This window comes from Mus pahari, chromosome 17, assembly GCF_900095145.1.
Source record: "Mus pahari chromosome 17, PAHARI_EIJ_v1.1, whole genome shotgun sequence".
In the NCBI taxonomy this organism is placed as follows: domain Eukaryota; kingdom Metazoa; phylum Chordata; class Mammalia; order Rodentia; family Muridae; genus Mus; species Mus pahari.
Window position 1 is genome coordinate 5,109,132 of NC_034606.1, and position 7,010 is coordinate 5,116,141.

Sequence of the window (7,010 nt, forward strand, 5' to 3'; positions counted from 1 at the left end):
TATACAGAAGGTCCTACTTCTGTTCTTGACAGCAGACTAAGAAGGGCCTGGGGTAACACACAATGGAACAGGACTTGCATAGCAAGTGCAAGATCCTAGGTTTGTTTTTTAGTACTGAAAAAAAAAAAAAAAAAAAAAAAAAGGGAAAATTCTCACCTAACCTAGAAAAGGCCAAAGAAAAAAGCAATAAAGAGTGAAAAATCATTGAGAAAACTGCAATAAAGGCAAACGTAATGAAACAGATCTTCCTATAAAAAGATCATTGCAATGCAGAGATAAGTAGTAAGACGGATAAATCACAAAGAATTAGCTATGAGGAATAATGCAGGGAGATAGCTGTCCACTGAACACACATCAAACATGTAATGCAAGCTGTTAAGTATAGGTCAGAGGTAGAACAGATATGCCTAGTGTACAAGCCTATAGCAGTAAATCCCCATCCCAAATATGCCCTGGCAAGGAAAACACAACACAGTTAATATGATTACAAGCTGTGCACCTAGATTGGGCAGCTCTACCGCTAAACTTCCATCTTCCACAGCTTGTGAGACCCCTTAGAACTTGCAGTTTCTCCAGGCCATGTACTTCTGCTCTGCTTTTCTTTGTCTTCCTCCTCCTCTGCGTCCTCTCCCTCTTCCATTTTCTCCTTCTTCTCTTCCCCACTTTCTGCTCCACCTGCCCTTCTATCTGCCCAATCATCAGCTCTCCTTTATTTTACAAACTAAAGTGTGAATCAGGTTTACAGGAAATCACCTGAGTGTTGACTCATTCCTTGTTCGAAACCACTCAAATATAATTAGCCCCAGGGCTATCCACAACATCCCCCACCCTCACCCCCACCCCCACCCCCAGTGAAATAAGCCCTAAAGATTACTACAAAAGATTACACTACTAAAAAAAAATTACAGTGAGATAAAATGGGATTCTTTATTGTTTGTTTGTTTTGAGGCAGAGTCTCTCTACATAGCCCTGGCTCTCCTGGAACTCATTATGTGGACCAGGCTGCACTTGAACCCTGAGATCCGCCTGCCTCTGCCTGGGATGAAAGGTGTAAACTACCATGGTTGGCCATAGGCATGTTTTAAAAGCAGAAACCAAGCTCTTTTAGCTGGTGCCCTGCGTGTCTATTACTGTGATAAAGACCATGACCAAAGCAACGTGAGGGGGATAGGGTTCGTTTGGCTTTGAAGTCCCCAGCACAGTCTGTCACTGAGGGAAGCAGAGGAAGGATCTCCAGCAGAGACCGTGGAAGAATGCCGCTTATTGGCTTGCTCAGCCTGTTTTCTTATACAAGCCCGGGGTGGCCCCACCCACAGTGGGCAGGCCCTCCCACATCCGTCATCGACCGAGAACAAGTCTTGCAGGCTTCCTTTCAAGCCAGTAAGGTAGGCAGAGGCATTTTCTCAGATGAGATTCTGTCTTCCGAGATGAACCCTAGCTTTGTATCAGGTTCATAAAAACAAAACGCAAAAACTCCAGCACACCTAGTGTGAAATAGATAATTTGAGTGGTCTTTATAACTAAGAGAATTAAATTTAGGTTTTGGTGGTGGTGGTGGTGATGGTGGTGGTTTTTCAAGACAGGATTTCTCTATGCAGCCCTTGCTATCCTAGAATTTGTTCTGTAGACCAGGCTGGTCTTGAACTCCCCGGGTCTGCCTGCCTCTGCCGCCTAGGTGCTGGGATTAAAAGTCTGTGCCGCTACCTCTTGGCTAATAATTGAATTTTAAATAACAGATCTTCCAAAGGAAAACTGGTATCTGTGTATATGATCTCTTCTAGAAACAGAATATTTGTCAGTTCTTCCATGAAACTGATACTATCCTGAGACCTGTAGGGGATGTGAAGCAGATGACACAATAACTTAGAGCACGGGACAACACAGAGGTTTATGAGGGAGCCACTTCCAGAAGAGCTGAAGGACAAGAGGGCACCTGTCACGAGTTTAATGTGCTTGGACAATAGAGTGGCACTATTTAGAGGTGTGGCCTCGTTGGAGTAGGTGTGTCACTGTGGGTGTGGGCTTTAAGACCCTATCCTAAATGCCTGGAAGTGAGTCTTCCACCAGCAGCCTTCAGATGAAGATGTAGAACTCTCAGCTCCTCCTGCACCATGCCTGCCTGAATGCTGCCATGTTCCCGCCTTGATGATAGTGTACTGAAAGCTTGTAAGCCAGCCCCAATTAAATGTTGTTCCTTTAAGAGTTGCCTTGGCGTGGGGGGGGTGGGTATAGGGAACTTTTGGGATAACATTTGAAATGTAAATAAAGAAAATATCTAATAAAAAAATAAAACAAAAAAAAAAAAGAGAAGAATTGCCTTGGTAATGGGGTCTGATCACAGCAGTAAAACCCCAACTAAGGCAGTACCCAAAGAATCGGACGCTTTCCAGCCGCAAACAGGGCTTTCCGAGTCAGAAAACTCAGTGGCCGTAAGTGGCTAACCGTTCAGAAGATATCATATCAATGTCGCAGCCATGGCTTAATGAAGCTCCATGGAATAGGTGAGGTGGCTGGAGGATTTTCTTTCTTTCTTTCTTTCTTTCTTTCTTTCTTTCTTTCTTTCTTTCTTTCTTTCTTTCTTTCTTTTTCTTTCTTTCTCACTCTAGCCCTGCTCACTCCTGTCCCAAGATTTATTTATTTATTATATGTACGTATATTCTAGCTGTCTTCAGACACACCAGAAGAGGGCGTCAGATCTCATTACAGATGGTTGTGAGCCACCATGTGGTTGCTGGGATTTGAACTCAAGATCTTCAAAAGAGCTGTCAGTGCTCTTACCCGCTGAGCCATCTCTCCAGCCCAGCTGGAGGATTTCTAAATGACTAAGTAATTGTTGGCTTAAGCTATTTTTCAAATATTGGGATGTGTGAAATATTGAGTTTTGTTAGTGGGTCTTTGAGTCAACAACCTGCAGTGGAGAACTAACCTATTCACCTCGGACATAGCTCTGGCCACAGACCACAAGAACAGTTCCACTCAGGTGTATCTTAGTGTATCTGGGCTCAGGAGAGCTCCAGAGAGGGGGGTCACTTTCAAGAGTGTGGGTGACCTCAAAATAGCCACATCATTTAGAAAGTCTCCCACTGGCATGGGTGGTGAATTCTGCATAGCAACATACATGGAGTTCCCTCTTCAGTAACAGTGCCATCTTCTGTAGAGGCAGGCATAGTCATCTACAGGTAAGGGATGGACACAGATGGTAGGTAGTGAGGGCTGCACTCTCGGGTATAGGTCTACTGACTCCCGCTCCTCTAGGGGGGTATCCACAGGCCTGATTCTGTGAGGGATACTGTGGGTAACCACAGAGGCTCCTACTATAGCGGTAATGTGTTCTGCAACATATAAACATGCAAGTAGGTTTATACCAGGAATTCAAGGTTGGTTATAAATTATTAAGAAATCAACCGAAAGTGGGTCAAGTAGTTCTAGCTTCTCACAAGTCTGAGGCAGAAGATTGCTTAAATCCAGAAGTTTGAGGCCCACTTGGATAACATCATGAGATGCCTACATATTTAAAAAAATGAAATTAATGTAATAGATACAGAGGAATAAAATTCACATGTGAGTACATCCATGAGTCAAACCTCATGTGATGCCAGAATTGTGGTTCCTATCTGAACTCCAGCACTTGGGAAGCAGAGGCAGGGTGATCGGGAGTTCAAAGTCATCCTCAACTACATAGTAAGTTTGAAGCCAGCCTGGGCTACACAGGACCCTTAACAACAAAACCAAAGAAAGAAAGAAACAAACAAATGAAAAATCCACATTGCTTCAAAAGCAATAAGACCAGGATGCCTGCATTTACTTATTAAACAAATGGTTGACATTCTAGACCATGCAGAGGCTAGAAAAGGAAATAAAAGGTAAGCATTGAAAGAGACAAACAAAACTACCCCTATTTGTTGTGCATGAAGTGACTTCTATGTAAACCTTGAGGAATCTACCAAAGCCAATCCACGAGGGAAACAAGTCTACAAATAATTCACTAAGGTTTGCGCATGGAAAGGGGGCTGGAGAGTCGTGTCACCTATTGTGAACATGCAGAGAACCTCAGCATAGCTCCCAGCACCCACCCATGTCAGGTAGTTCACAACAGCCTGTAATTCCAGCTCCAGAGGCTGCAACACCTCTGGCTTCTGAGGGTATCCACACTCACATACATGCACATATACAGAATTAAAAATAATAAAAATAAATCTAAAAAGCAATGGATTAATGAATACCAAATTTTAAAAATAGCATTTTAAAATTAATTTTATTTATTTACATTCCAAATGCTGCCCCACTCCCAGTCCCCCCCCTTAGAGTTCTTCACCCCATATCTCTCCCCTTTGCCTCTGAGAGGGTGCATCCCCCCATCCATCTCCCTTCCCTTGGGCATTAAGTCTCTACAGGATTAGGCACATCCTCTCTGAGGCCAGACAAGGCAGTCCTCTGGTACATGGGCCAGCCCATGTATGCTCTTTGGTTGGTGGCTTAGTCTCTGGGAGCTCCCCACTTGTTAGTTGACTCTGCTGGTCTTCCTATCCAGTTGCCATCTCCTTCAGCTCCTTCAGTCCTTCCCCTAACTCTTCCATAGGGTTCAGAGACCTCAGTCCAATGCTTGGCTGTAAGTATCTGCAATTGTCTCAGTCAGCTGCTGGTAGAGCCTGTCAGAAGACAGCCATGCTAGGCGCTTGTCTGTAAGCACAACATGGCATCAGTCATAGTGTCAGAGCTGGGTCCCACCCATGGGATGGATCTTGAGTTGGGCGGGTCAACTCTTCAGTCTGCTTCATTTTTGGCCCTGCATTTCTTTTAGACAGGAACAATTCTGGGTCAAAAATTTTGAAGGTAGATGGGTGACCCATCCCTCTACTGGGAGCCATGTCTATCTACTGGAGGTGGTCTCTTCAAATTCCATTTCCCAGCTGTTGGACATTTCAGCTAAGTTCACCCCCCTGAATCCTGGGAGCCTCTTACATCCCAGGACTCAAGGACTTTCTAGAGATTTCCCCTACTCCCCACCCCTAGCAGCTGCATATTTCCATTCATTCTCCTAGCCCTCTAGGCTTATCTCCCATCTCCCCGAAAACCTGAACCTCCCCACTTTCCCCTCCCCTCTCCCACTCGGGTCCCTCCTTTCCTCTGCTTCCTGTGATTTTTTCCCTTTCTTTTTCCCTTTCTAAGTGGGATTGAAGGATTCTCACTTGGGCCTTTCTTCTTGTTACACTTCTTACGGTCTGTGGGTTGTATCATGAGTATTCTGTACTTTTTGGCTAATATCCACATATCAGTGAGTATATACCATGCATGTCTTTGGGGGTTTTATAACCTCACTCAAGATATTTTCTGATTTCATCCATTTGCCTGCAAAACTCATGATGTCCTCATTCTTAGTAGCTGAATAGTATTCCATTGTGTCAATGAACCACATTTTCTTTATCTTTCTGGCATCGTTTGGGTATATGCCCAGTAATAATATAGCTGGGCCTTCAGGAAGAATTATTTCCAATTTTCTGAGAAACCTCTAGATTGATTACCAGAGTGATTATACCAGCTTGCAATCCCACCAGCAATGGAGGAGTGTTCCTCTTTCTCCATATTCTCACCAGCATGTGTTGTCACCTGAGTTTTTGATCTTCGCCATACTGATTGGTGTAGGGTGGATTCTCAGGTTGTTTTGATTTGCATTTCGCTGATGACTAAGGATGCTGAACATTTCTTTAAGTGCCTCTCTGCCATTTGAGATTCTGTTGTGCCCAGATCTCAAAACCTGCAAAGAGACCACCAGGAAGAGTCTTTATTCAAGCTGTCAATAGGACAAAACAGCAAAATAGCATTTTATAATTGCTCACAATTGAGATTTGTTGGTTTAACTACCCAAACATGTACAGCACTTGAATGAAAAACTACTCATGAAAGAACTGGAAGATCTAAATGAATAGAGGGATGCCGACTGAAAGACTTTTGTGAGTAAAGCTGTTACTTCTGCCCATGCTGGCATGAAGACTGCATGCAGTTCCTGTCATAGCCGCAGAAAGACTTTGTAGGCAGGAGTACTCTAAAGTAACAAAAATATCCATAGAAAATGGAATAAGAAGAAAATGGTGGGAACTTCAAAATGACGTTAAACTGGGCGTGGTGGCACACGCCTTTAATCCCAGCACTTGGGAGGCAGAGGCAGGCAGATTTCTGAGTTCAAGGCCAGCCCGGTCTACAGAATGAGTTCTAGGACAGCAGCCAGGGCTATATAGAGAAACCCTATCTTGAAAAAACAAAAAGGCCATCGTGGATAAGTTTGATCTAGTCTTCTCTGAAGTCTGTTCCTTGGCAGAAATTATGATGGGAATACTCGTGACCCGTAAAGACATCCCCCAGTGGGTGAAAGTTCCTAAAGACCTGAAAGATCCAGAAGTATTCCAGGTCCAGTTGCTGGTGCTAAATTCTCTGTTTGGCCCACAGGGATCTTGAATGCCTCGCATTGAGCAGGTGAGCCAGGCCATGTTTGAGTGAAGAACCTGGAATCTCCCGAAGAACTTATCAAGAACTTCATTTATGGCTCTCAAAACAACAAGGTTCGGGCTAAATGGATGTTTTAGTCCGTGGCTGTGAGGTACCGCCTGCGCCAGCAAAGAGGAGTGCTGAAGCTGGAGGAAGCCATGAAGACCCTGGAGCTAGGCCAGTGTATGGAGTGAAGCCAGTTTCCAGTCATTGTGTCTCCCACCAGGACACAGGTTAAGCTGTCCTGTCGCCAATGTTTGGTTCTGGCGGGATTTTTAGCTTTGTTACATCCTAATAAGATATTCCTGGATACCTGCTGTGCATTCTGATCTGAATACCAAGGTTACTATTCTAAATACAAAATAAAATCGAAATGATAAAAAAAAAATGACGTTTAGCAACGTTTACCAAGATTATATGGTAATGGTAGAGAAATTGGTTTAGGTCAACTAGGAAACTACTAAATTATTAAACCTACAAACAGAACCAATCAAATGCATGCAACAAGTTTTTTTTTTTTTTTTTTT

At 43.7% G+C, this 7,010-nt stretch overlaps 1 pseudogene; it reads left to right on the forward strand.

Annotated features, from left to right (window-relative positions):
• Window positions 1-6,321: 6,321 nt before the first annotated feature.
• LOC110334470 lies at window positions 6,322-6,677 on the forward strand (annotated as a pseudogene).
• Window positions 6,678-7,010: the final 333 nt, after the last annotated feature.